Below are 18689 nucleotides of genomic sequence, written 5' to 3'. Positions count from 1 at the left end.
CCGATTAACAATACGGCACTAGGAGCCATGTTATATGCAAAACATATTTTGTATTACAGATTATCCACGTTTCTCCGTACAAGCGGTATAAACAAAATAACATTAACACTCACCCAGATATGTACCCAACCTGCAGAAAGCACGCCATGTCCACGCCATTGCTTCGGTTTCCTGCTTCCTGGAGAACCTCCATTGTGCGGACTTCCGGTAACAACCACGGCAGTAACCAGGGAAACCATCCGCTTGCGTTCCACCTGGTCCGCACACTCTGTTCCCGGGTTATTACCCCGCTCCACCACGTCAGCTGACCCTTTGTAACACAAGTGGACAAGTGACTATCGGCGGGATGTACTAAAGGGGAATATGCAATAAACCCCTCAAAAATGCAGTTTTCAGGGGTTTTACTACATATGCTATCTTGAGGAGGCGTTACCCAATAGAAGCATATCCTTTTTTTGCGGGGTGCCTCTCCTGACAGGGATCCAATTGGTTCCCTCCCATCACCAGAAGGATGCCAGAGGGACTTCTGGGATTTAAACCCAGACGTCGCTCTCTCCGGAGCCATCTCAAAGGACAACTCTTATCGGGAGAGCTGTCCTTTGTGATATTCTAGGTACCTACCGCGGTAATCAACTGCAGTATATACCCAAAGATAGGCAAGATATACCGCATTGCGAATGCAATGTTAGTACATCCCACCCTATGCACCTCAAAACAAACAGTGTAAATCCTACAAAAATTGCAGATATATAAAAATATTACAAATATATAAAATTATTATAAACGCATGACCCCATGTATTCCATAGCTGTTAACCTAAACATTCTAGAATAACAGTGTCCTGGAATATTGATGATGCTGTGGCTATTAGGCCATCCCCAGATACATTATACTAAGGTTAAAGTTTAGAATATATATATATATATTATATATATATATATATATATATATATATATACAGTCAGGTGCATAAATATTGGGACATTGACAGAATTTTCATATTTTGGCCTCTATTCACCACCACATAGGCTTTGAAATGAAACAAACAAGATGTGCTTTAACTGCAGACTTTCAGATTTAATTTGAGGGTAATTACATCCAAATCAGGTGAACGGTGTAGGAATTACTACGGTTTCTACATGTGCCTCCCACTTTTTAAGGGGCCAAAAGTAATGGGACTATCAACTCAAAAGCTGGCCGAACACCCCTAGAGCCGGCTCTGTATATATCGCATACAATGATTGGAGTCACTCAGGTCCCACTTCGGCAGGTAGCTATATATATATATACACACGCAGACACACACAAACACATACACACATGCACCGTGTAATAATATTGTGTACTGTACACATAAACATTCACTAAAATTTATATAATGAAAAGAATGCTACTACAGTGGCATTTTTTTCAGCCAGATTCATGTGGAAATGCAAAAGAATTGCTTAGAGAGAAAGTAGTACGTAATAGTGTCCGAGTTTTCTGTGCAAGACAAACTCGGACTTTCTCACACACTTAAAGATCCAAGTTTGTCCCACAACTCAGCAAATGTAATAACCTGCAAACTTGTGAGTTCCTTGTGAGAGTGTGTGTGATTTTACTATGGCTGAGAGCGGCTAGTCTCCGCCTCTCTCAGCCAAAGAGCGGTTCCCACCATTGACTTTCCACTTGATGTGAATAACCACAAATTAAGGTAGAGGATATTTTATTTGATGTAAAGGATGATACTGTTTCAGATAAATGTGGAGAATTGTGACTAACCAGATTGTGCACATGTAGACATGGCAGTAGGATCTGTTAGGCTGGTAGGCACCTGATGGATAGAGCATGCCAGCTCACTTAATACCCTGCGAACAGAGCTAACATTTAGACCATTTCCAGAGTGTATTCTGCAGTGCGCCAGAAGTTCTGCACAGGCCCAGGCAATTGTTAGGATCAGTGACAGATCAGCAGTCAGGTTTGTGACCTGATCTCTTTAATTTTCAGTCTTCTGATTGGTCTTATTGGCTTCCCACATACTAAATTCAGCTGCTGTGATTGGCCCAAACAGATGTAATTAGTTTCTACATAAACTTGGGTGGGCCAGTATTTAAGTATATGTGACTTATGCCAATTAAGCATTTTCCAAGGGCAGCATTATTCAGGTTACAGTTCTGATATTTTTTATGCAAACTTAAATGTGAGTTTTGTTTTCATTTTTATAGGTTATTTATTTTATATAAACAATATCTCAAAAAAGACAATGGAGAGTTGGTGTTGAATGTTGGATCAACAATTGGAGAATAAGGAACTATGGGGGAGATGCATCAAGCAATGTAATGAGTGGAGAAGTGGAGGTGTTGCCCATAGCAGACTCTACCTATAATTTTATAGAATGTACTTAATAAATGCTACCTCAAAGCTGATTGGTTACTATGGGCAACCTCTCCACTTGTACACTTCTCCTCTCTTTGTACTGCTTGATACATCTTCCCCTTGGTTTGCTATTGGTCCTTCTTGCCCCCAAAATAGAGGGTTAGAAAAGAGAAAGAAAAAGAATGAGGGGGAAGATGTACTAAGCCTTGGAGAGAGATGAATTGGAGGGAGAGATGAATTGGAGAGAGAGAGGAGCAGATGTACTAAGCTCTGGAAAGTAATACATTGGAGAGTGATAAAGTACCAACCAATCAGCTCCTAACTATCGTGATACAGGCTGTGTTTGAATAATGACAGTTAGGAGCTGATTGGTTTGTACTTTATCTTTCTCCAATTTGTCTTTCTCTCTCTCTATGCACGATTAATGAGCGATTGAACGATTACGTAATCGTTCACTCGATCTGTTTAATCGGCAAGTAGATACGCGGCTTTAGTTCATCTACCAATGAGAGAGATAAGGAGAGCGGTGGAATTTTGACACAATAAAAAGTAACCAGGAGTGCAGCTGTAGCAATATTTTAACGACGTACTAAAAAAATAAAAAAACACAACGTGACATCTAACAGCCTACACGTACCTAGCATCATTACTAAGACTAGCCAGCTTTAGATTACTGGATGGATGTCACAGGCTGCAGCACTGGTTAGCAAAAACTCGGACCTATGGACATAAGTACCATCCTATAAGAACGGTATTTACCAAATGATGGCTCAGCTGTGGCATTTCACATAGAAATGCATTGGTTGAACATTCATTGGCTTAGAGAGGCGAGCCTCCACCTCCATGAGCGTTCAACAAATGCATTTCTATGGGAAATGCAGCGCCAGAGCCGTAATTCGCAAAGTACCGTCCCTAGAGGACGGTACTTATGTCCATGGGTCCGGGTTTCTGCGGCTTGTTATTTTAGACGGTGGATATCTACATGGAGAGAAGAGGAAATGACACAAGGGGTAGGAGAGTATGGATTTTTATTTACAGGTCCCGATCTTGGATTCTACTGCAGAAGGGGACAGACCAGCGCTAGGGACAAGGTAAGTATGTAGTGTGAGTGCAGATGAGTGTGAGTGAGTGCATGTATAATAAAATAATACATTTCTTTTGCAGGTGAACTAGAGGTACCAGCGGGCCCTTAATACCCAGCATGCTTGTGGTTTTATAAAAGGCAAGCAACATTCGAATATTGACATTATTTATGATTAATGAAATAACAAATAACCCAACTGAATTTAGAGGAAAAGCTATTAAGGGGTCTAGTTACTAAGCAGCGTTATGAGACAGAGAGAAAAGTGATAAGTCTTTGATAAGGTGCCAGCCAATCAGCTCCCAACTGTCATCTCACTGTGTTTGAAAAATGACAGTTGGGAGCTGATTGGCTGGCACCTTATTACAGACTTATCACTTTTCACTCTGTCTCCTAACACTGCTTAGTAAATAGACCCCTAAGCAATAAAAATATGGGTTCTCTGAATGTGAGTGTTGTGTCACATTGCATAGGGTTTTGTACTGTGATTGTCACATTATTTTTAATGCTGACAACTATTGTACGGAACAGTGAAATTGTGCCTTATTTTCAATAAATGAAAGTAGACTTGCTTACAGTTAACAGGATAGTGGCAAATCTAAGACTATCTAAAAATAATTGTAGGTACATGAATATTCACTACTTTCTGTCTAACCAAAGGCATATAAAGAGAGGAGGGGGCCCTTGTGCAGTCTCTCTGTCCGGGCCCCCCTTCTCTATCTAGCACCGCAGCACATTAGTGAGCACTAGTAGACTCTAGTGCTCTGTCAAAGTCTACTTTGCTTGCGCGGGTCTTCAGGGAAATGGCGTGGCTGCCATTCTTCTGGCAATTTGTCTACTGTGCATATGCAAGATGATGGGTGGCCACCAAGCCATTTTCCTGGTGATTTGTGCAGCACTGGCACTGCCAATAAGGGACTCCAGTGAAGTAAGTATTGGTGCAGAGTGTGTGGTGTAGGCCCCCCTGGGGCCCCTGTGCACTGCCCACCCTGCACCATTATAGATACACCACTGTGTCAAACCGCATGTGACCTCTTTCCTTAATTTTACTGCTCTAGTTTGGAATTTATGATCAGTTACTTAAGTATCTATTTTCATTGCTCATATTTTATATCGCATAATGCATGGAATTATAAAATAAATAACTTATAAATATGAAAGTGAAGTTTGACAACACACCAAGCAAAAATACTTAATACATATAGTTATACAAATGCATACATACAGATATACATACAAACAAAAAAGAAGGAAAATTTTGAATGGTAAAATGGAGGTGAATAAAGAGCACACCCTGGTGGAGTGAATCAAGAACTGCAACAATTAAAGATGCATTTATTACCAATTAAATAATCTAATCTACAGTATCACAAAACCTTGCAGACTTCATACAATATATACTGTATTGTTCAATATAATAACTATGTAGGATAACTGCAGCTGTGTAGTCAAGACTGAATTTATTTATTTATTAATACATAGGTTTTAAACAAATGTAGAATTTATTTTTGTAATGTTAACAGGACATTTTATGAAAATAGTGATTCATACTTTTATTATCTGGCCTCCGGTATATTATGTCGATGGTGACCATGTCGACATTATTTGTGTTGATGGCGACAATGTCGACATGGTGATAATGTCGACATACAACATGCCAGCATGTTCATCATGTCAACAATCAGAATGTGAACATCCAATATGTCGACACTCATAAAATGCCGATATGGTCCTAATTATGACAATTAATTTCTGAGGTATCTCTAACCCTAACCCTATCCCCTAACACTATCTCTTACCCTAGCCACTAACCATAATGTTGACATTTTGCCCATATCGATATTTTCTAGATGTCAAAATTTTAACCACGTCGATATAATAACTGTTGACATTCTGATATAGACATTATGCGGGTGATTCAATTGAGGCGTGGTCCGCGATAATTAATGATCGCCCAGTTTTGCAATTCAATTGTTCTGGGCGCTCATTAATTATCGCCCTCTGTAGACCTTATTAGACCAGGTTTAGTAGTGTAAAATGGCTAAACCCATCTAAAGTTCTGGTTAGGGCGCCTTAACCACAGGTTTCTTGTACATTTTTGCTCACACCCTCCTTTGGGTACGAGCAGATTTGCCAACGCCAGTGGTTATCACGCTCAGATGAAGCAACAACTGAATTGCTTCATCGGGCACCTTAAAAAAATAGCTGCCGGCTGAAAAATTTAATCGCCACCGATGAAGGTCGATATACAGTAGTGAACGTTGGGATACTGAAAGCACAGGAGGTTCAGGTGGGAGGGGAGGTGACATGGCGCTATAAATTTCATCATCCCGGTCCTGTTGTTGATGTATCGCTACAATTCGTGGCTCATAGTGAATCACATTATCACGCCTTCCTGCCCCATTCATGGGAGAAGTGTGCTGTATTCTTGAGGGTTTCAACTATCCAAAAAGCCAGAAGAACTCACTTATTCCGTAGTCTCCAGGCAATTCAGAGAGAATAGACAATTATATACAGAAGTGATCTAAAGAGAGCTCATGACATGATAAATTCCATTCACATTTTCCCCATTTTGAAAAATTAGTAAAGCCATTGCTGCCCTGTTGATTACATTCCCCTTTGTTACCATGATGACTAGAGGAGATGTTTATCCAAATTGCAGTAGAGAGATACTGTTGTCAGATAAAAACACCATGCCCCCAGTTACCATAGCCATTCCCTCATCTTGAATTAACATTGACCGATGTTTGGATGTATGGATCTGGTCTACCTAGTGTGAAACATCTGCTAATATATTTTTTACTGACAATTTTATAAAGGACAAGCAACATTTCTATATTGTCATTATTTGTGCATAATTCAAACACAAAAAATAATATAGGGTAATAAAGAGGAATTGGAATTATGAGTAAATGGACCAGCTAATATTTAGATTAATTACACAGGAAAATTAAAATACAGTCATGGCTAAGGTTCCTTCCCTTGACTACATAATATAATGGACAAATAGAAAATGTATATCAAAATACATCCTCATGCACTCAACAATAATGTAGATTTAGCTTTAAAAATTATGCATTTACCAAAGTTGGGGTGTTGTGACAGAGCTCCTAAAAAAGTCCTATCCTGGCAAAGGAACCTACATTAATAGCAACCAATCCCATTCTAGCTATTAGGGGTGGGCAATAAGCGGCTCCCCAGATGTTGTAAAACTACACATCTCAGCATGCCCTGCCACAGTTTTGCTGTTTGGTCATGCTAAAAATGTTGCAATGCATGCTGGGAATTGTAGTTCAACAACAGCTGGAGGCAGAGGCGTAACTCCCAGAGACAATGGAGTCGCCTAGCCCTGAAGGGGCTCCACCATCTATAGCATTTAAAGCAGTGTGCAGAGGAAAAGGAGTGTGACCGCTGATATTATAAGCAGCTCTGCACATGCTGCTGCTACAGCGTGTGCAGAGCTGTCCCCAGGAGTCTTGCTAACACCTGCAATAGGGGACAGGAAGGATACCCCTCAGCCTGCATTGCAGCAAGCGACAATGCACTTACCACTGCTGCTAGAGAGTGAGCTGGGACCCGAGACACTTGTCTGATCTCCTATCCCAGGGACCAGCCGTACAGAGAGCCCCGCGCCGCTAACCTCTGATTCTGCATCACAACAAATGGTGGCTCATTAGCATATGCTGCTGCAGAGTCAGATGAAACTCGGTGAGTTTGTCTGACTGTGACCCACCAGCCGTTGTCACGCAGTGTACCTGGAACAAAATTTACATATCAGGCATAATTGTATGTGAGTGTCCGTGTCTAATTCGGCACTGCCAAGGCTAACCTTGTAAAAACCACAGCAAAACACATGTCAGTGTCCTGCTGTGTATCTGATGCCTCATGTACAGATTGTGAATATTACATATATATGTTTGCACATATGCACTAACTTTAGAAGAACTAATCCTCCTTGATACTGCAGGACCCCGGGGTGTAGCAGCTCCGAATCAGGTACAAATGTTCATATACAAATATACCTGATATGCAAATAATCATACACCTCTAGACCCCATAGACTCATATTCATATATTCTATTTAATTGTGATTGGTTATATATATATGTATATATATATATTGTGATAGAAGCACTGGAGAAGTGTGGAATGGCTTCTATGTATGTCCTAGATTCCTGTCCTATGTGTTCTGAAACCCCCAGGAGAAGTCTGTTTGGGAAAACAGACTAGAAATGTCGGCTTTAGAGAAAAGCCGGAATGGGTCCTGGGGGGTGTGGATATGAGGAGAGGGAGGGCTCCATCCACAGGCCACTCCAGGTCTTAGGTCTTTCTGCCTGGTAGAAGGCTCATTAGGGCTTGCACCTGGAAATGGCTACTATAAGCTGGGTTTGTTTGTGGCTGAGTGTCTCACACCTGGGAGAGCAGGCCCGCAGGATAGCTTGCTCTGAGACACTGTTAATGCAAACCTGTAAGTACTGTGGACGTGAACTTGTTTTTTAGTGTTCTGGTAGTGAGGGAACCTACTGTCTGGTTAGAGCCAAGACAGGCTAGGATTTTGTTTATGCTGTATTTTGTTTATGCGTTTTGTACAATAAAGACTGGCGCTGACCAGTTTGTACGAGAACCCCAGACTTGTGTCCTGTTTCTCCGGCTGCTGTGTGTGTAAAGAGGGAGTCCATCTACCCCAGGAGAGGGACCTCTATCCCAACTGTGTCACAATATGTATATATATATACATACATATATATATATAGATCTATATATATATATATATATATATATCTACACACACACACACACACACACACACACACACACACACACACACACACACACACACACACACACACACACACACACACACACACACACCATATTTGTTCCTTTTTTTGGGGGGGGGCACTTATTGCCCACCCTTGTTCTAGAAGGTGCTAGATAAATAATATGTAGAGTCTGATTTTATGCTTTGCACAACAACTCCACTTCTAAAACCCACACTTTAGTAACTATACCCTTAACACTTTATAATGTATGTATGGGTCCTACCAATATAACTTGTATTTCAGAGGCACAAACTATTGTGTCGCACATTAAATTGATAAAGTGTTAGTAGGTTTTCGTCTGAAAGAGGTCACCTTGGCATGGTATATGGACATCAGGCTCGGACTGGGTCTCCGGCCGGGGAGCCAGGTAGTTCCCCGGTGGGCCTCACTGATTTTAAGTCATGCCCCTTTTATAGAGGGGCGGGGCTTAGTGGGCCGCAATCGCGAGGAGGGGGCGGCTTGCTGTCCAGCAAGTATGCGTCTGCCCTTCCAGGCCCTTCCCTCCCAGCCAGAAAGTAAGAGAAGGCGGGAGTTTGTTCGGCTTCTCGTTGGCCATGCACCGGCAGCTGCACCTGGATGATCAGAGACTGCAATTCTCCTCTCACACAGAGGCAACAACTTTCATCATTCTTTTTTGTGCTGTGATTTATTGTTTGTGCAAAGGTCCTGCAGATGCATTGCACTAAAAGGCGACTGATAATAACAGCAACCAGGGCTGATGCAGAACCTCTTTGTGTGCCCTTCAGAATCATTGATCAGTGATGATTGACAGCTTGGTTTTGCAAATGGTTCTGCAGTAGGCACAGGTTACAGGGTTGCGGATAAATAATAGTAACCTTTGCTGGAAGCAAGCCCGCAAGGGTACAAATTTCTTCTGGAGGTGGCCTTTAAGGGCACGGAACCACACTTCCGCCCTCACTCCACATTACGTCTGCTACTGTATATTCACTTAACTGGATCTATACACAACCCAAGTTACAGTGCATCAATGAGGTGTAACCCCCCCCATCATGGGCGCATGGTATCATGTCCCCCCTGTGACACGCTGCGGGCCTGACTGTTGGTGTAATAGGTTTCATACCTTTATGTAGGCAGCCACAGTATATCTGTGTTGAGTGCAGTGATTATACTTCATGCGTTGGATATGCTATATACTGTAGTCTTTATACTGCTAGCATGTATAGTTTAGTATCATGAAAGTAGTTAATTGTAGCTATTATTTTTCAGCATTTGCTTGAGATCACAGTGGACATTGTAACTGTAGAGTAAATGATATATCTGATAAAAAATAAATTGTGGCTCTGCCCTATTGCCTGCTCGGCTCTTTTCATGTTGGTATGGAGACTGGCAAACAAGTGTAAGGTATACTGTTCCATAAAGTCCTAGATGCACACTTAGGGGCCTATTTATTAACATTATTTTTACTAAAATAAAGTAAAAAAGGGTGTTTTCACATTATTTTAGTTTCACATAAATTTACTAATGAGCAATTTTTAGTAAGCAAATCGCATTTCCCATAATTGTAATGGGAAATGTGATCTGGACAAAGTTGCTAAAAGTATATTGTGAAAAAATACCGGGGAAGCTCTGTGATAATAACGCCACCTGCAGATGGCGTTATCCAAGGTTTCCCCGACTCCTGCTCTGCACTAACAGGCAGAGCAGATCCAGGTCCCAGTGATCAGCTGTGTGGTCTAAACAGACCACAAGCTGATCACTGCAAAAAAAAAAAAAAACACTTACCTGCATCCAGGGTGCTCAGTGATATTCTCCAGGGCTACGATCAGCTGGTCTCCCGACTCCAGCACTCTGACCCTGGTCAGCTACTGCATAGAACAGCTGACCGGGTCACAGTGCAGTATGAGAGACCAGCTGACCGGAGCCTTGGAGGACATCACCGAGCACTGATGGCAAGTGAAAGTGGGGGGGCCGCGTGGGGAGTGATTGAGGAGGAACGGGAGTGGGTTTGTATGGTGAGCTGGTCAGCACATGCGTGGCACCTTCTTACTGTATTTTTTGAGAAAAATACAATGATAAGGCTGCAGATGGGATTCACAGAGACAGAGATTTTTCGCAAGCTCTGTCCCTGCAGGGGATTTTTGATAAATCCCTGTGATATTGCCTAAATTCGCAATGCAAATTTAAGCAAAAATGTCACACTACAATCTGCATTTCACAACAGCTGGGGTGCTACAGGTCCTCATATCAATTATTGAGGATCAGAGTGGATGGGGTGGGAAAATAACTTATTTTATGAATTGAAACTTTAGCTCTAGGTTTTATAGTACTGCTCTGTTGGACAAGTGTTTTTCTATGGTGATTAATTATGATCACACTAGATTGGTTAATTACTCCCTATAACCCCAGCCCCACATGCAGTTTGTCCCTGTGTACTAATGTTTGCATTGTTTCCTGCTAGCATTCCATTTTGGTTGAGTCTAAATTCAAGTAGGCTATAGGACCTCTGATGTCACAACCATGTGACCCACGATGGCAGGGGGAGGAGGAAGATCAGTTCAAGTTCTGAAAATGGGGCCCAATGTGTACCTTCACCATGCTTTGGGCAAGCTGGTTTGCTTCGCTCGCCACAGGTTTCTTTTCCCAATAAAAGTCTATGTGGATAGTAAAACTGCTAGCCCACCAACCTTGCCCGTCCCTCTGACACTGTGAGTCACATAGTTGTGACATCAAGGTCCCTTAGCCCAATTGGATCTAGCTGTCTGTGTTCTATATCCTGCGTCTGCCTGTCCTGTCTGTTCCATATCCTTAGTCTGCCTGTCCTCTCTGTATTCTATATCCAATGTCTGCCTCTCCTTTCTGTGTTCCATACCCTGTGTCTGCCTTTCCTGTCTGTGTTTGTCATCCTATGTCTGCTTGTCCTGTCTGTGGTCCATATCCTATGTGTCTTCCTGTCCTGTCTATGCTCCATAGCCTGCATCTACCTGTTCTGTCTGTGTTCCGTACCCTGTGTCTGCCAGTCCTGTCTGTTTTCCATACCATGACTGTGTTAACTACACTTTCTTCGAGTCCCTGGCTCATGCAGCTGGTATTTAGAGGTCCCTTTGAGGGGACAATATAATGTGTTCTGCAGCGGCTTGGCAGTTTTCAGTGGGCCCCTAACATTGCATTCCCGTGGTTGGCCCTTCATGTCCAATTCTGACACTCACAATGGATGGACACTTTGATCAAAATGTGACTAAGAACCTCAGTGTATAAAATCTATATTTTTGCAGAGTTCTACAGCTGTTGTATAGGCCTGATTCAGAGATTCAGAAATGGACACAGCACAGCTGCTACATCTCTCTCTTTGTACTCTCCTAAGGAGAGTCTAAGGATGTCCACGAGTGCTATGTGTTAGTAAGACATTTATGACACTGTAATCCTAGAGGAGCCTCCTTCCACCATTGCTGCACCCTCTGCAAATGTGAGGATGAGTAGTAGTAAAAGTATTGATGGTGACATAGAAATAGAAGATGCTACTGTGGAAGTGCAACAGGTTGCTAATGAGGAGGTCAATAATGTGTGTGTTGGACAAGAAATTGATAAAATTCAGGAGAAGGATGTTGTTTGTGTCAAAGTAAGTCAGCCGCCTGTGGCAGCAGTTCTTGCCAGTGATAAGGAGGACATTGCCATGCCTGAGCATAAGACCAGAAAAGCCACCTATTTCATGTGGAATAATTTTTTACCAAACCCTGAGAACATTTGTCAAGCTATCTGTACCATTTGTGAGGCCACAGTGGCATATTAATGTGTAAAGGGCATTACTAAGTGTGGCATATTAATGTGTGTTGTACAATGTGTAAGGGGATCATTGCTGCATAGCATAATGTGCAAGGGGCGTTACTGTGTGGCATAATGGGTAAGGGGCATTACTGCGTGCCATAATGTGTAAGGGGGATTATTGCATGGCATAATGTGTTGTTATAAGGGGCAGTACTGTGTGTCATAATGTGTAAGGGGCATTACTGCATGGCATAATGTGTACTGGGCATTACTGCATGGGATAATGTGTTATAAGATGCACTACTATAGTGTGGCATAATGTGTATTACTGTATGGCATAACGTGAATGGACTCTGGGCCTGATTCAGCATGCATCATTATTCTGCTTATATGCACGCAATGCAGGTGATAAGTAAATATTTGCATTTGCATTGCGATCGCAGCCTAACATAATGACGCCCACTTCTCCTTACTCACATCTCTATACTTGGGCAACATAGTGAAACAATTAGTAACATCGGACCCATACACACAGTTAAGGCAGGTCAAGCCTCGCTCAGGAAATGCTTACTTCTGCACACGCTGAGACCTTAGGCTGTGTCTGGTATCGCAGTGTATAATTTCTACACACCCATGCAACGCCGCTGAGATGAAGTAGCACGACCTGCATTTGCCCGACCACCCCCCCACCACCGTTACCACCCACAAATGGCACTTCCTGTCAATCACTCTGCTATGGGTCAGCGTATCCTCTGCGATTGCAGCCCTGATTGCAACACCTGGTTTGCACATGTGCAGTGCAAATTAATCGCCAATTGCATGCGGATAAGCAACTGCGATACTTACTAAATCAGGCCCTCTGTGTGGCATAACGTACAAACTCTTGCGGCACCATATTCACAAACTGTGCTGCTGTTCCTAATGGCTCCCAGTCTCTCACAGAATGCTGGTTGTGGCAGAGTGTCATTAAGCCATACCCCCTTTTCAGGAGGGAGTGCACCGAATGCCACAGCCCCTTTTCCGAGCTTGCAGAAAAATGCCTTCTTTGATTTTTGCCTATTTTTTTTGTAGGGGGGAGGGGTTGGCAAAGGGAATTTTCGTCCTGAGCTCCACAAGGGCTAGAACCAGCCTGGTGCAGATATGTGGACAAGTGGTACTATAGATACATAACTGTGACAGTCTACTCCGCGGGTGTATTGCCTTCAGTAGCAGCAGCAGTATCTAACACACAATGCCAGGTCATTCATAGGCAGGCCACTCTCTGTATTACTGGCTTGACTAAGAGGCATACTGGTGTCAATCTGTTGGAAGAACTCAGGAATGTGATAGCAAAATGGCTTATCCCGCTAAGACTCTCTTCAGGATTTCCATTTGTGAAGCATTAGCCAGCTTTGAAAAGAGTCTAAGAAACTGGGCAGAGCTCTCTCTCCTTTTCAAAGCAACTTGATATGAGAAGTCTTGGAAGAGGGGCAGCTTGTCACCTTGATAAAATAGGCCTTGGGTTTTGCGGTAAGCATCCAGTAGATTGACCTTATCAGGGTAATTAAGGAGCTTCATGATGACTGGACATGGCCGGCGTTGATCAAATTTCCAGTCAGGTCTAATTCGGTGCACCTCTTCTCTTACCATTGGCCCAGATGACTTCCACCAATCCAGTTCAGTTGACTGTCAATGTGAGACAAAGTTCATGAGGTCCTTTAGTGTAACTGACTCTGAGAAGCCAATAGTCCTTAGGTTGTTTTGCCTCTTCCTGTTTCCAGGGCCTCTTAATTTTTCTTGCATATAGCCAATAGTGGATTCATACTTACAGATAAAAGCCTGAGCCTCTCCTAAATCATTTTCTATATTAGAGATGTATTAATCAGCTTTATAAAATGGTTACAATGGTCGTTAAGTTGTGTCATAGCTGAATTTAATGCTTCTTTGAGACCATGAAGCTTTTTATCCAATAAAATGTAAAGAAGCTCAGATATCATTTGCACCTTGGAGATTGAGAGTGAACTGCGGAGTCATACACTATCTCCAAGATGTCATCTCTAGATGGGGATGATGGGGGACTAGAAGATGAGGGGAAGGGGGGGGGGGCTGTCGGCTTCTCCTTAGATTTAGGTGTCCACCCATGAGGTCATGCTGCTGTTTAACACCAAATTTCTTCATGGTGTCTGGAAACAGGCAGCTCAATGATACAGAGTAATAGAGCAGGGGATATCAACTGAGTCCAGTTCACAGTGGAGAACGGTAAGCCCCAGTCAGACCTCACTAGCCTGGCAGCTGAAGCGCCTAGGCACAGTAGCTTTGATGTTACTCTGGTGCTGAGGGTCCGGGCAGATATGGGGTAGTGGAACAGAGAAGCAGAAGTCTGTGGCAGGGGCTCAACAAATGGAGTGCTGGGGGGATGTATGGGAGCTGGAGGTGCCTGGCCCCAAAGCAAGATGTTGGCCATGGGCTGTGTGCGGCTCGACTCAAGCAAAGTACAGGGTGCAGAGAGCTGGGACTTGCACCACTCTTGCCTCCACTTATCCCTGGGACCCTCTGATGTTAGATGGGGTTCTTCACTCTATTTTAAGTTATAAATCGATAATCACATTCACAATGCGATGAATCTTTGCCTTCTTTAAGGATTACAGGGATATAGGCTTGTGAAGCCTGTTGGAGAAATTAAGTTCCTTGGGGAAAAAAAGTGACTTAAGATATAAAACAACTAAGTATTGGTAGAATTGCTTGTATTGTAACTTAATATAGCTGTGTTGGTCCAGGCTCTTATCCAAGAGGAATTGCAAAAAAGTTAATTTATGTTTCTCTTTTGTTAAAATGATGTTAAGACACACGTCTTCCTCCACAGACAGGAGCAAAAGGCCATAAAGCGAAAGAATGCTTGCTATTGCTTTCTTTGTGGTGGCTTGGCAAAGCTTGCAGGAATGAGTAGTGTTCTCTCAAGTGTTCTGCTATCTCCTTTGAAGAGTGACAGAGCTTTTCTTGTGAATCTTTAATAGAGCTGATAAAACTTTTTAATATGCTTTTCTCTAAGTGCACTTGCCAACAAGCCCTCGTATTTATCACCATGTTTATAATAACCACTCCTGTAGAAAGCCAATGTGACTTTGACATTGAATCTGTGAAGCCTGACGGGCTTCTCACAGGGATTCAGCAGTACCAAGTTTCTATGTTCTATCTACAGTATGTTTAGTTGTAGCAGAAGGCTCCCTATCATCTGCAGTAACCATCCTCTGCACCCACCTCCAGCCTCCATTACCCGCCTGACCTATTAATCCAATTACTTTCTAACTTGCTCTGTCCCCTAACATAGTTTACTGATTGCAGGCTATCATGGTGTGTGTCTTTACATGTTTGTTTCTTATATCTCAACCTCTCGTGTAACCACTCCAAGGGCCTGATACAGAGGTGGATGCAGTGTGGTTGGCTCACGCAGTTGGCCATGAGTTTCGATTGTTACCGCTCAGAGATGCAGTACAGAAATTGACGTAGAGTTAGTAGTTTTTAGCAGGCGTTCCTGGAAGGTAAAAGGGGGTGGCTAAGTTGACGCAGACATGTCGATGAAAGCGGCTGCATCCAGAGGCATAGCCGCTCAAACAGGACTCTATACATAGCATAGGGCTGGTGCAAGTTTTGATGGTTCTACCCATGGTCTAAGGACGCTCCAAGATAGAAAAGCACCATTAGCATTAGATGCAGGGAAGGCCGCGGCAAAGAACACAGATGCGGCCGCGTCTGCCTCAAACTCAGAATCAGGCCCCAAGTGGTAATTGTAATTCACTAAACACCTCTCTCGTATTCAGCCTTCTTTAGCTATAAAAGTAAATCCAGCTGGAGAGTGCAGATTTACTACCTTATGCTAAACCATTATGTAGTGCAAGATGGGACATATTAAAAATGCATGGATAGATTTCAAAGCTATTAACAATAAGACCAATAAGACCATCAAGGATAGGTAGGATTTTGTTTATGGTCACTTATCACAGCGATGAAAAAAATAACTTATTATTATTTATTATTATTACCAGTTATTTATATAGCGCACACATATTCCGCAGCGCTTTACAGAGAATATCTTACCATTCACATCTGTCCCTGCCCCAGTGGAGCTTACAATCTATATTTTCTACCACATGCTCACAAACATACACACTATGGTCAATTTTGAGGAGAGCCAATTAACCTACCAGTATATTTTTGGAGTGTGGGAGGAAACCGGAGTACCCGGAGGAAACCCACGCAAGCACAGGGAGTATATACAAACTCCGCACAGTTAGGGCCATAGTGGGAATCGAACCCATGACCTCAGTGCTGTGAGGCAGTAACGCTAACCATTACACCGTCTGTGCTGCCCCATCACTTATGACCACAGTTTAACAAAAATATATTGTTGGAGCAGTGGCGCAATACTCAGCTACCCTGCCGATGCTGGCAGAGCCAGTCTATATATATATATATATATATATATATATATATGCACATCTGCGGGCAGTGGAACTGAAAGCGCAGTTTTGTAAAAAAAAAAAATAAACAAAAATTATTAAATACAACAAGAATATTTATTCACTCAGATTGACTCCTTGGATATAAAGGTATAAGACTGCAGCAGCTAAAAAGAAGGTGCTGCCAACCCCACAAAAGCACAGAATAAAAAAGATTAAGCTGCGCTGATGTAACCTCAAAGGAATGTTCCAAACCAGTGCATTAATGCATTTCATTTATATCATTTGTTCCCTAAAATCACACACAAACTCAAGCAAATGGTATTCACTTTAACGGGTGTTCTCACATCCTTACTAAATATATCATAAAAACATTAATATTTTAATTGCTACAAGAATGCAAATGTGTTGTCTACACAGTATCCAGTGTTATACCATAAGGAGGTAAATTTATATTTTTATATTTCCAAATACGGTACCGTATAACAACCTATATAAAGAGATATATAATTATTATCTTGCTCTCGACACTTATACCCCTTTCAGACTAGCAGCAAAATCCTGGGTTATTGCACGTGAATGCACAGCAACCTGGGATTTTGCTTAGTCTGAAAGGGTCCATAAAATAAAATGCGGCTCAACCCGGCATTTCAATCCCTGTGTGCAATGACGCCAGTCTGAAAGGGGTCTGAGCCCTGGCGTATCTGGGTTGGACCCGCGTTATGAATACTCATTTGTGCTCTGCAAAGTAACGCTAATTAATCGATCACTGTATCCTGCATACAGGTTTAAATTGACCACTCTTTATGTCATAACACTGGATCCTATGTAGCCAACACATTGTCATTCCTGTAGCAATTCAAAAGTTAATGTTTATATGATTGATATATTCAGTAAGGTTGTGAGAATACACATTGAAGTTGAACATTTTTATGTGTTTATATGTGACTTTATTAAATAAATTATATTAATAAAATGCATTAATGCACTGGTTTGGAACATTCCTTTGAGGTTATATCAGTGCAGCTTAATCATTAAAACAAATATTTAAATAAAATATTAAATATTGAATACATTTACATATGTAATTAACCTATTTATTGTAAAATAATGTATATGCTTAATTTCACAAAGTACTCCTTTGAACTGACAACATATACATTACAGAAAAATACTTCCGAGTGCTTGTTTATTTCAGTAAGTTAGGTTTATCAATTTGTCAATTTTGAAATACAACTAGGGAAATCTGTACAAGAATGCATAAAATAATACGTTGCACACCAATTTTCCTTATTAGGTATCTCTTTGTATTGGCAATTCAAGCACTTCCATTAGACAAGATTATGAAAAGTGTTCCTTTGAAAGCTGAATTATGGAGGAACATTTGCTAAACTCCTTGCTATTTTTTTTTTTTTACAGCAGTTACATTCAGATTTATAGAATGAGTTTATTTATTTTGGTTTTTAATTGTTGTACTTGCTTCTGCCAATTATATCAGCACATTACCACAAGCTGTTAGAGCTGAAGACTCAAGCATTAGCAAAGAAACTAGGTTTTGGCTTGCACATAGAAGCCTGTGAACTGTGTCCATGGAAACAGACGAAAAAAGAAAAAACAACCCCTGATGCTCGCAGATATTACTTTCCTGCAACATGAAGATCAGCAAAGTTATGGCGAAGGAATCAATTGACCCACTTCCTAAAGTTATCTGAGCCTGTTTTACAATTTGCCTGCTTATAGCAATGTTATCCGTCTGTCCTCAGGGAAGCTCACACTGAGACCATATTCCCTGAGATTCACAAACAGAAAATGTGTCAACTCGGAACCTGTGCTGCATTATGATTGTAACTCCACTACCTAAAACATTTTGCTAAAAAAAATCTAAATATATTTGTATATAGATATGACCGAACCCAGCTGAGCTTCCCTAATCCGAGCCCCGGCTTGGATCTCCCCTCCATTTTCGGATTCCATAATGAGGTAAAACATCATCTTCTCTGCAATGGATCTCGCATGTTTTGGATCTGATATAAGTCCCTCCTGCGGTGATTTCGGCGCCATTTGTCACAGGACCGCCGGAGGTGTAGGATACAGCGGAGCTGGGGAGTTCAACTTCTGCATTGTGTGTGGTTCTGCAATTCCGTCCATCTCTGATTCAGGACCTCAGTAATTGAAATTTGCATGACATGTCTTCTTAATAAACAAAAATATATATTTTTCCTTATATACTACCACCACATGCTATACTCTCCCACCTATGTCTCCCAATAT

The sequence above is a fragment of the Taudactylus pleione genome, unplaced genomic scaffold, assembly GCF_031769625.1.
Source record: "Taudactylus pleione unplaced genomic scaffold, aTauple2 ptg000040l, whole genome shotgun sequence".
Classification (NCBI taxonomy): domain Eukaryota; kingdom Metazoa; phylum Chordata; class Amphibia; order Anura; family Myobatrachidae; genus Taudactylus; species Taudactylus pleione.
This window is presented reverse-complemented; position numbering follows the sequence as displayed.